This window comes from Gopherus flavomarginatus, chromosome 17 (genome assembly GCF_025201925.1).
Source record: "Gopherus flavomarginatus isolate rGopFla2 chromosome 17, rGopFla2.mat.asm, whole genome shotgun sequence".
In the NCBI taxonomy this organism is placed as follows: domain Eukaryota; kingdom Metazoa; phylum Chordata; order Testudines; family Testudinidae; genus Gopherus; species Gopherus flavomarginatus.
In genome coordinates this window covers 12,959,722-12,970,314 of record NC_066633.1, presented here as the reverse complement: position 1 = coordinate 12,970,314, position 10,593 = coordinate 12,959,722, and the positions used below count along the sequence as shown (strand labels likewise).

The 10,593-nt window shown below is 38.2% G+C and overlaps 1 protein-coding gene across 4 annotated transcripts in view; it reads left to right on the top strand.

Annotated features, from left to right (window-relative positions):
• The first annotated feature begins 2,357 nt into the window (after window positions 1-2,357).
• SPTAN1 (spectrin alpha, non-erythrocytic 1) overlaps window positions 2,358-10,593 on the top strand; it is a 67,644-nt gene continuing 59,408 nt past the window's right edge. For 3 of the 4 annotated variants that reach the window (XM_050926996.1, XM_050926997.1, XM_050926995.1), the window contains exon 1: window positions 2,358-2,448. The gene's annotated coding sequence lies outside the window, so the exon portion shown is untranslated. The remainder of the gene's footprint in view (window positions 2,449-10,593) is intronic. The other variant, XM_050926998.1, reaches the window with a different exon arrangement.

Sequence of the window (10,593 nt, the reverse complement as noted above, 5' to 3'; positions counted from 1 at the left end):
CTTGCTGTTGACCTGGGCTCTGTTTGAAGTAGTATCCTAGAATCAACTAGACCTCTCCTCTTTTTCTCCCTCTCCCTTTGTATATTTGATGAAGACCCTTTAATTCAGAAATAGTTCAGGTAAAGGTTGTTCTAGCAAAATTATTGGCATTTTTTGTCACCGAGACCTCCAAAAATGTGTTTAGTCTTTAGTGAAGAGCAAGTTTTGAGAGAGAGGAAATAAAAAAAAACTCAGACAAGAACATGATTGTATGTATTTGAGAAATGACCATTGAGGCAAAGTGTTTCACAAAACACTGCCACAAACACCATTTAAGCAATATTATAACAAGATTTTGAGTATCTATAATGAAGTCATCTACTGATAAAGTTTATGCTACAGTGTTTAATAATATGTATTTGTATAGTTTAAATTTTGTATCTTGAACTTTCCCAGGAAGTACATTTTAAAAACACTGTCCTTGATACAAGTAGACATTTTTTTTTAAAAAGTCTGTTTGCCTGGAGTTGGTAATACTGATAGCTGTTCTAGAATGCTATTAAAAGGATAGAGGGGGAGCTTGTCAGACAGTTAGGTACTCAAGTCCTACTAGTGCCTTGTAAAGTTTCTCACTGTGCCTATGTTTAGCGCAGCAACCATTCCTGTAATGAACAAACCAAAATGTATTCAATTACATCTTGAATATCTAATACTTACTGTTGTGGCCATCTTGGATAATGTTTGTTTGATAATGCAAATATTGAATATTTTGGTTAAATATTACAGATTTTGTGAAAGTTCTAGTGTGGATCATGTTTTATGACAATATGTAAGGCAGGAAGCTTTGTATATTTTAGGGATATTGATGAAGGTGCATGTTTTTATAAATAGTATAAGGATGTTGAGCTTTTCTGCCTTACTTATGAAGTGGATTGCCATGATGTTTTGAAACTATATTTAAATGTAGCAATAAATTTATTTTTTAAAATGCTTCCACTTAATGTATTTGCATAACCAAAATGTAATACATACCACCTTTCCAAGGGTAGTTCATAATTGTATCTAGTAGTGTCTAATATAAGTGAAGTCTCATTTTTTGTTGCAACTGTTTTTTTTCCATTTCTGTCAATTTGAGTGTTGGCCATCTTGCCTTACCAAGGTATTTAAAGATCTTCTCAATTCAGAATGTAATAGAATGTATTTACATAATCCCAAATGCATGTAAAGAATTTGTTTCAAGTATGTATGTAATCACATTCATTTCAAATACAGTGTAAATGGGAACATCTCAGACATGAAATATTGTACATTAAGGACCTGATCCAATTTAAATTGCTATGACTGGTACTTCCTTAGAGATAATGGTTCCCTTGCAGACCTATAGGTTCTGATGCAATATTTGTGGAAGATGACTTTTTCTAATTGCTTTAACAGCTTGCACAGGAGCTGAAAGAGAATGTATGTTTGTGTTGTTAAAAAAAACCTAAATGTATATATTATCTGTTTCACTGGGGCTATTTTATTTATATATACGTACACACTCCATACAACGTAGTTTACAGGGGTATAATTACAGCATCCTAGTGTTCCTCTTAAAGAGAGACTTCTTTTGTAGGTGATAAGTGTATGCGCTATCTTCATTGTCTAAAAGCAAAAACCTCTTAGCTGTGCAAGCACTCAAACCTTTTGAAACTGTGATCCTTGTCATTTTTACCTTGCATATGGGTTTGAGAAAGGAACCATCTACCTTATATTTAATATTAAATGCAAACTTAAGAGGCCTGTTTTTAGTAGTATTAATTATAGTAAGTTAAATGTTTTTATGTAAACACTGCTCTTTTTTGCACCTGTATCAGGGAATGAATGCTCTGTGGGTAGCAACCTGAAAGTGACGAGCACAAAACGCCTGGGCTGGAAGAGAGAATGCAATTTTTATAATGAAGAATTTTCAGTTTTTAATATTTCCTCCTCCTACCTCCCCCCAACGCCCTCGGTGTTAATCATCAGGTTCAGGTATTCACGTCACGCAGATTAAAGGGCCTAAACTCATCTCGGGTAACCGCAAACCCGGGCCCTGCTTCAGCGAAAACGGAGCTTGCGGGAAGCCGCGGCGCCACTGCAGCCTCCACCCTGCTCCCAGCGGACCAGCCTCCGCTGGCCTCCTTTACCCTTTCGACTCTTTCCGGAACCGTTCGGATTTCTCCGTACTGCGGCATACGCCTTCGGCTTCACTCGGCTGTTTCCGTGCACAGGCTCTGAAAGCCGCCTCCTCAGCGGGGTGGGACCCTCTCCCATCGGTTCCGGCCGCAGCCATTCGCCTCGTTCCGTGGCTAGCGACCGTTCTGCAGTGGTCACGTCATATCCGGGCCAGCCTATATAAAGGCTGGAACGGGGGTTGGCGCGCGGGTAGTCTGACGGGCGGAGACTTCGGGGCTGGGCTCGTCTCGGCGGACCCTTCACACGGACTTGGTGAGGAAGGAGCGGGGGGCTGGGTGGGCCAGTTGAAGGCGAGCTCAGCTGTGCTGTCCCAGGGCTCGCAGGGAGACCGAGACCCGTGTAGAGCGCCCCTGCCAGTCCCGGTTGGCCGTAGAGGCGTTGCAGGGACAGGTATAAAGCCCTGAGGTAGCCTAGTCTTCCCCGAGGCTCGCCTCATGGCGACCGGAGGACGGGTGGGGTAGCGGTGGGTGTCCCTTCTGTGCATGCAGAAGCTCAGCAGGGAAAGCTCTCCTGCTTAGCGACAGCGCCCCGCGTACCTCCTCCTTTCCCTGGGGCTCGCCTCAGCTGGCTCGCGGCAGCCGAGGGATCCTGGCTAATGTTCGGTTTCCCAGAGGTGGATTTAGAGCTTTGACATTCTCTTCCCAGGCTCGCTTCTTGTCATTGCTATTAACGTAGTCTCTGCAAAGAGACGCTGTCCCTCCCTCCCTCCAGTCTCTCTGGGCTCGCTTGAGTGCAGGCGAGCCCAGGGCGGGTACGACAGTAGTGTAATGAGTGGCTGTATTTCTGTTGCTCTTTCCTGATGGGGTCGGGACGAGAAGGAGCTTGTGGGGATGGAGAAACAGACGATTTTTGTGTGTATGTGTGTGAAAGAGACCGACGCGGATCCGCCCTGTGTAGCTCCCAGCAGTAGCAGGAATTTCATTCACTGCCCTGAGGAGCGAATCAACACCCTGATAAATAACCGTGCCAGCAAATCTCCCTCCCCACAAAAAGAGCAGGGGAGATTTGCATCCCCCCTGAAGCAAGCTTTGCAGCCCAATTACTCCTGCCAGCTTTGGGGGAAAATCTCGAGAGGGGAAAAATTGAGCACAGAGAGGCTGACTGTCAGTAGTAATCCAGTGAGTGGATTCATTTCATAGCAATGGCTTCCCTCCCTGAGCCTTCACAAGCCCATCCCCTGTCCAAGGTCAGGAGATGTAGAAAAGTGAGGGAGATATTCTGGATTTCTAGGTGGTGGCTGGAGAACTTCTTCCCCAATGTATTTTTTAAATAATCCTGGACTTTAACTGTTACACGAAGGAATTTTTTAAATGCTTGATTGAAACACACAGCAAAATCCTTCATCCTTACTGGAAGAGGCTTTTAAATAGCTTTAAATTAATCCCCTAAAATGAATGATTTAATCTCTTTCCAAATGTGTGTCTTTGCAAGACTACAGATGCTTGTCATAAGGGGGGAAAGGGGAGGATCATGGCTCATTTTACAAGATAAATCAGGATTTTGGCCTGGCTTTCTCACCCTGTTCCTGCAATTACAGAGCACATCATGTTCCTGATAAATCAAGGGAATATCAGCTGTGTTTGTTCTGTTTGAATGGAGCTTATCCATGTATTGTAAAAGAAATATGGGTTGGCAGTTTACAAATACTTCTGTTGTGTAATCATTTATGTTAATATTTAAAACACTTATTTTTGTTTGGTATTCCAAGTGTCCATGTGTATGCAGAAGTAATATTAGAATAGCTTTTTCTTGAGTCAGGATTCTTTAATATCATTTTTCAGTGAATGATTGTACTTTCCGATCCTTTAATCTTAAAATATACATGGCTACTGAGCAATTTGCCACTGAGATTTAAATAGGCTCAGGAAGACAGTTGTGTTGATGTGAAGAATAGGATGCAGAAAAAAAGCCCCTGGGAATGGTTCTGTATCTCAGATAAAAATGTGTCCTGATCCAAGAATGCTCCTTAAGGTTTTCTGTCCACATCAAAGTGGTAGACGATTGTTTTTTGTGAGAGTCCTCGATCAGAATTTCATACTGGTTCAGAATAAAATGTTCTTCAAAACAAAAAAAGTCACTGGATAGCCTTGTGAGTTTTAATGCGATTAACAAATCAGCCTTGTTGTGAAATTTGCATTGAGCTAGCAGTGTGTTTATAAAATGTGTTCCAAAAACACAGGATTGAAAACTAGGAGGACTTCTGCAGCATTGTGAAGGGTTGATAAGTGTAGTAATGGAACCACTGGACTGTGTCAAATCATTGAATTAAGAGGTTATAGTGCTCGCATGGGGTAATTTATTTCCATTTCTGTTGCAACAGAAATCTTGTATTTGGAAAGGTCAAACCAAGGTTCAACAATAAAAAATAATAGATGGTGTCTTCTGTGAGCTCCATAGTTGGTGAGATTAATAAACTCATTTTATTTTAGTTTTAAGTGTGGTATTAACCCTATCCCAGAATAAGCCTTGTTTATCATCTTTCCCTGTGCACAAGCAAAGTAAGAGCAGTCTCAGTCTTTTCAGACAAGGTGGCACCTCTGATTGCGAGTTGTCAGTTTTAAAACTATCCTTCTCATCACTTCATGAACATAATTTTTAAAGTCTGCATTGCCCTAATTTTATCTGTGTAATAACTTTGTATGCTATTCATCTATTATATATTTTTGGATAAAATCAGACTCATTCTTGGGGTGTGAATTGCTTGCTTGCCCACCAGTCTGGGACAAGTAATTTTAAACTGAGACTTTTCTTACCCTGATATAGTAGTATTCCTTCTCCCTCACCCCACAATTTGTCTCTGGAGCAGACACCAAAATAATGGGGTGGAGCAGATTGCGGATGTTGTTGAAGTAGACTGCCAAGTGCAGTCCAGCACCATGTGCCCGTTGCTGGCCATGGATCAAATAAAGTGGCAATCTGCCTTCTTACTGCTGCAATTGTTTTACCCTAAGCTGTGATAATGCCATGCTAGATATGCATTTGCTTCAGAAAGCCCAAAGGCACGTAACTGCAATTGTCTCTGTACAGGAACATGGATTGTGGTATACTCATGGAAAATGCAAACTGGGGATGCAGGGAACTGAAGATGTTAAAAATCGGTGTATCAGCCATACTTAATAATCCATCTGCTCCTTGAGCAGCAATCCCCCCAAAATACTTTCAGTCACAGATTTTATTTACTGCACATATTTCACATGGGAAGTGAATTTAAGTATTTTGGAGGAGATTTATATTTAAAATTTGCTTGTTAAGCATGTTTGTTTCTGAGGCTGTATTTTAAGTCATCTTGTCTGATAAATTTGTATATGGAAGTGTAGTTTACCAAGTGAGATCACTTTCTTTACCTGTAATTTTTTTCCTTTAATTTTTTGAAATGGAAAATGATGTGCATCTTAAGTCAATTCTCCATCATTTTAATTACATTTGTTTGTTTATATTCTTAACATTGTTGCATGGAGGGGGGACTGTGTTGCATGCAGCAGCTTACATAATCATTCCAAATTACATGTGGTGAGGAGAAGAAATAGAAAGGTGCATTGATTTGACCTATGTTACTACATTTGTAGATAGTGGTATATTATCTTGATTTCCGCCTCCCTTTTAGACTCTACATTCCTCCATCATGTTATCGTTTCGTAAACTCAAAGTCCAGGTATTTTACAAAATGCATGTAGTGGAGTCACTGTTTCTTCATTTGCCTGCCTTTGTTGCAGTGATGACCTCTTTATACCAAAACCCAACCTGTTTTGAGAGCTGTGTATGTGTATAGACTCTAGAGCATAAAATACAGCATGACAAATATAGTAGTTGCGTTTTTGCACTCTGTGGAGTGGAGATTGAAACAGAAAAAATTCACTGACTTCTAATTTTCTTTTCCTTCCTGTGATGCATGGTGTGTGTGATTATAGTTTTATCTGATCTACTGTTGTTGTGGATTAACTTTTATTAAGTTTTATTTTGCTTTAAAGGGCTTTGGCCAAGAAAATATTTTTGATTACCGCATCTGAAAATCTACGGTGATGTACTGTTTAATGTAAATTACTGTAAACTGAAAAATTGGCCTTCTTTCCTATTCTGTCAATATATACAGACTGCGCAATTGTATAATTGGAGGGTAGCCACTGATGTGCGGGTTTTTGTAAAATGGTGGTCAAATAAATAAGATTAATGAACAGAACTTGAGCTGAGTAATAAGAACAATATAAAGTCTCTTATTATGGGGTACAATAAGGTGTGTTTATATATAATATATATCTTAGTTACAGTAAAAGGTGATGATTGCAAGGTATTATTAAGAAATAAGTTGTAAGTTAAAAGATTTACGCTGGGCTCACACTGTTTCTCAACTCTGCGTTTCTAGATTTTGATGCAATGCAGTCAGGGTAATTTACCTTCTCTTGAGCTTCAGTGCAGAGTGCAATCCCTGCTGACCTCTGGATAGTTATGTTAAAGGTCTGCTGTCATAGTTAAAGAGTTGTACCTAATGAACTGTAATCAATGATGAAATTCAGCTATTTTATATAACTTCTTCAAATTAGAGTGGCAAGATTTAAAAAGAAAACCTTTAAGACTATCTTGCATTCTTAAAAATGTACAGTTGTCAGTGCGCAAACAATGAGATCATACTAAAGAAGACTGCTGTGTCCAGTGTTTTACTCCTACATAAGTTTCATTTTCACTACTCAGTTCCTTTGTACTTTAATTTCTTGTGTCCACGTAATGCACTATTAGATTCTTCTGTTTGAATTTTGCCTATTCTGCTGTTAGTCCATACTAATATGCAGCAGCTTTAAATGATCTGACTTTAAACAGACAGAAACCAAGACATTTGAATTTATTATTGCAACACTTTCCTTCACGTACCCATTTTTGCTTGTGTGTTGCAGGGGTTTCTAAGCATTTGAGTGATCTTTCTTACTAGTGTCCTAAAGTATTGACACACAGTATGGTTTTAAAGCTGAAATTGCACCCTCAATTTGAGTTTTGATATTTTGTGAACTTAAATAGATCCTTTCCAACAACAACAAACGAAATGAGTAGGCATTAATTTCCCTTCTTATAGTTCAGTAAATTAAAAAAACCCCATAAAGGATTTTAATATGATATACTGCAGTGTCGTCTTCACTTCCTTCCCAACATTGTATTAGCACACAGAATTTTCTTCAAAGACCTAAAGAGCCCCACCATACTTCCTTTCCAGGAATTCTTCTCCCTTTTTTACCCTGGATAATTTATATTAACTAAGTTAAAACCAAAATTGGCATTATAAATTGTATATAACTATTTAAACTTTATGAATGTTTCAGATACGGCTTACTAGTTCCCTAAAACTTCAGGAAAGCCCTGAATGGAACAAGTGAAAATAAGATGTCTACTTATTACAGTTCTTTTCCCAGACCTGAAGAAGAGCTTTTTGTGGCTCGAAAGCATTTCTCTCTCTCTCTCTCTCACCCACCAACAGAATTTGGTCCAATAAATATTACCTCACCCACCTTGCCTTTCTCCATATTAAAATTGGCATTGGGGGTGGATAAAATTCTTACTACTTATGTATATTATTTGATTTTGTTTAATAAGAATCACCCCTTCTCTTCCCTGTCAAAGGAAAGAAAATGAAAAGCATGTAATGTAATGGCTATGAAAAATCATTAAAATACTTTAAAATTCATATGAATACAAAAAAAGTATCTGGAACTGCTAAGGTTTTTTTTTTTTTTGTCAGAATAGGAGGGCAGTATATGTAAAAGCATATGGCTTGCTGCAAGCATGCACACTATATGCATACTAAACAATAAGTGCTTATTTTAAGAGATGGTTACTATTTTATTACATTCTGAAAGTACTGATCACCATAATACCGGGGTGCTTTTTTGAAAAATTAGTTTCGGTAGCTTTGGGTAATTATAAAAATGGTCTTGTGCTAAAATCTTGTATACAGAATTTGAACACTTTACAAATTGTACAGCCAAGTTTTAAGCCCTGAAAACATGATTTAGAAATGAAAATGCTGACAGCCATTATATTGTCCAACTATAATTTCTGCTAACCCATCTAGATACAACTGCTTTCTGTGATTGAATGATGTTGCTGACATTACTGTTGCATTGTTGTATCTATAAATATACACAGTTGAACATAACCATTCAAATGCTTAACGTACCTTCTTTTTTAAAAAGAAAATTGTTGTAGAAGACTAATCTTTGGCATATACAGTGCATTTGAAGAAGTCTGAGAGTTATAGACATTTTTGTTTCAAAATTCATTCCACTCACTGGCCATTGCAGTCTTTTTAAAAACATAAACTATGATTATAAATTGAAAATTTAAGAGTAAATCTGAGACAAAGTAGTGGTAGTTTTAAAACCATTAACTTGCAAGCTTTTCATAGAGACGTTGATTGATTGATGGTTTTTTTTAAAAAAATAGTTTCACAGTATTTAAGAATAATGGAAAATGTAGAAATATCATAAAGCATTTTTTAAGGAATATGTGTGCCACTTTGGAGCTATTTTTCTGATGGTTTTAGCTATCTGGAAGACAGGCTTTCAAAAGAAAACAACCTATTTAATTCAGACAGCCTTCCTGAACAGTCTGGAACTTTCTGTCTGTCTGACCTTATCAGCCCAGTGCAGATTGCAGTGGGAGGGGCTGGTCTTGCACTATGCCAGTCTCAGTCATCTAGCACAGTAATGTGTGGAATGTGATGTCTGTAAGTACGGAGACCAAGAATGAAGTGAGTTATCTGGTGTCAAGCTAGTCAATTGATGTCATGTATCAGAGGGGTAGCTGTATTAGTCTTTGTCCACAAAAATGAGGAGTCTGGTGGCACTTTAAAGACTAACAGATTTATTTGGGCATAAACTTTCGTGGGTAAAAAAACCCAGACGCATCTGGAGAAGTGGGTTTTTTACCCACGAAAGCTTATGCCTAAATAAATCTGTTAGTCTTTAAAGGTGCCATCGGACTCCTCGTTGTTTTTCTAGTCATTTGAATGAATACATCTGAATTACAACAATGTTTATGTGGAATTTTTTTAAACAACCTCAAGTTGCTTTTATAGCTTTTCTTGTTTATACTGTTGGAGCCCTTCATAGAGAAAGGGAGAAACATTTTAGTTATACAATTAAACCACAGAAGATTTAGAAACAGGTCAATGAATTGCTCTTTGGCTGCACACAGAGTTGCTTCAATGTTGAGATGAAAATATTGAATGCAGACTGCATCATTCTGCAGCATCGGTGACTTTTATGCTCAGAGCTCCCCAGTGACTGCTGATAACATTTTGGCAGAACAGAAGCATGCTTATGTCAGCTGATTTGCTGCAGGAAAGAACAGTCCATTATTGCTAGACCAAAGCACTTCTTTTACAATTGACTTGGTCTACTTATTGTAGTTACAAAGAGTCTGTTATTTTGTAAATTCCAGCAAAAAGATAACCCAGTTAACTAGTTGAATTACAAAATATATTTCCTATTTTAAATTATATACTATTGAAGGCATTTTTAGTAGCTAAGTGTAGGGTTATAACAAAAGAGTATAACGCTGGAATCTAATGAAAAAACAGGAATTTAATTTTTGCTAGTAGTATAAATAATCAGAATAGGCAGCAATGAGGTAAAATGTAGTTCAGCAGGTGCGGATCAGGATTAAAACACTCTCCAACCCCACCCCTCTTGAGCAGTTTTTAAAAAGTTGATTTAATCATAACTAGAAAACAGGACATGAGAAATGCATTTTTAGTAATGAATAGCGTATGATCTCAACGTCATCTCTGCTTGAAGGCTAAGCTTAAACACAGTAGAAAGAGCAACTATTTTGTCAGAAAAATTAACATGTAGCTGAGCTGAGATTACATTTGGGGTTTATGGTTATGTGAGATTCAGATTTGCTAATCTGATTTAGGCGTTGCCATTTTTATCAGATTGAAGTTTGAGTATATTTGTACAATATAATGCGTGCAGACGTTTTTCATGTGCTAGCGTTCTTGGAAAGTAATGGGTGAAACACGCATTTTTATTACTTAAAAAATTAAAGCATAGCAGAATTTCCGTCCCCTCACTTTAACTGCCGCAATGCAGTGGGGCCTCAGAGTTCACAAGTGTAACAACTGCTGCTGAAATGGCTGTTTTACAGCAGGGTGTGACTGTGCTGGAAGAGAGTTCTGGAATGTGTGAATTCGCCCCCATGTGTTCCTTTCTGTCTGATGGTCCCTTTCCAAGTGCCTGTAATCTGAAGAGGAAATATGTCTTTTTTGTAACATATATTTTTCCCACCTGTGGAATTTTGCGTGAAATCATACCCAGATGCATTTCTGATTTAGACATACAGCTGGATAGAGACTAAATAACAATTCCTCATTCAACAGCATCTCCTAGAGATCGCCTGTCTTTCCCTTTA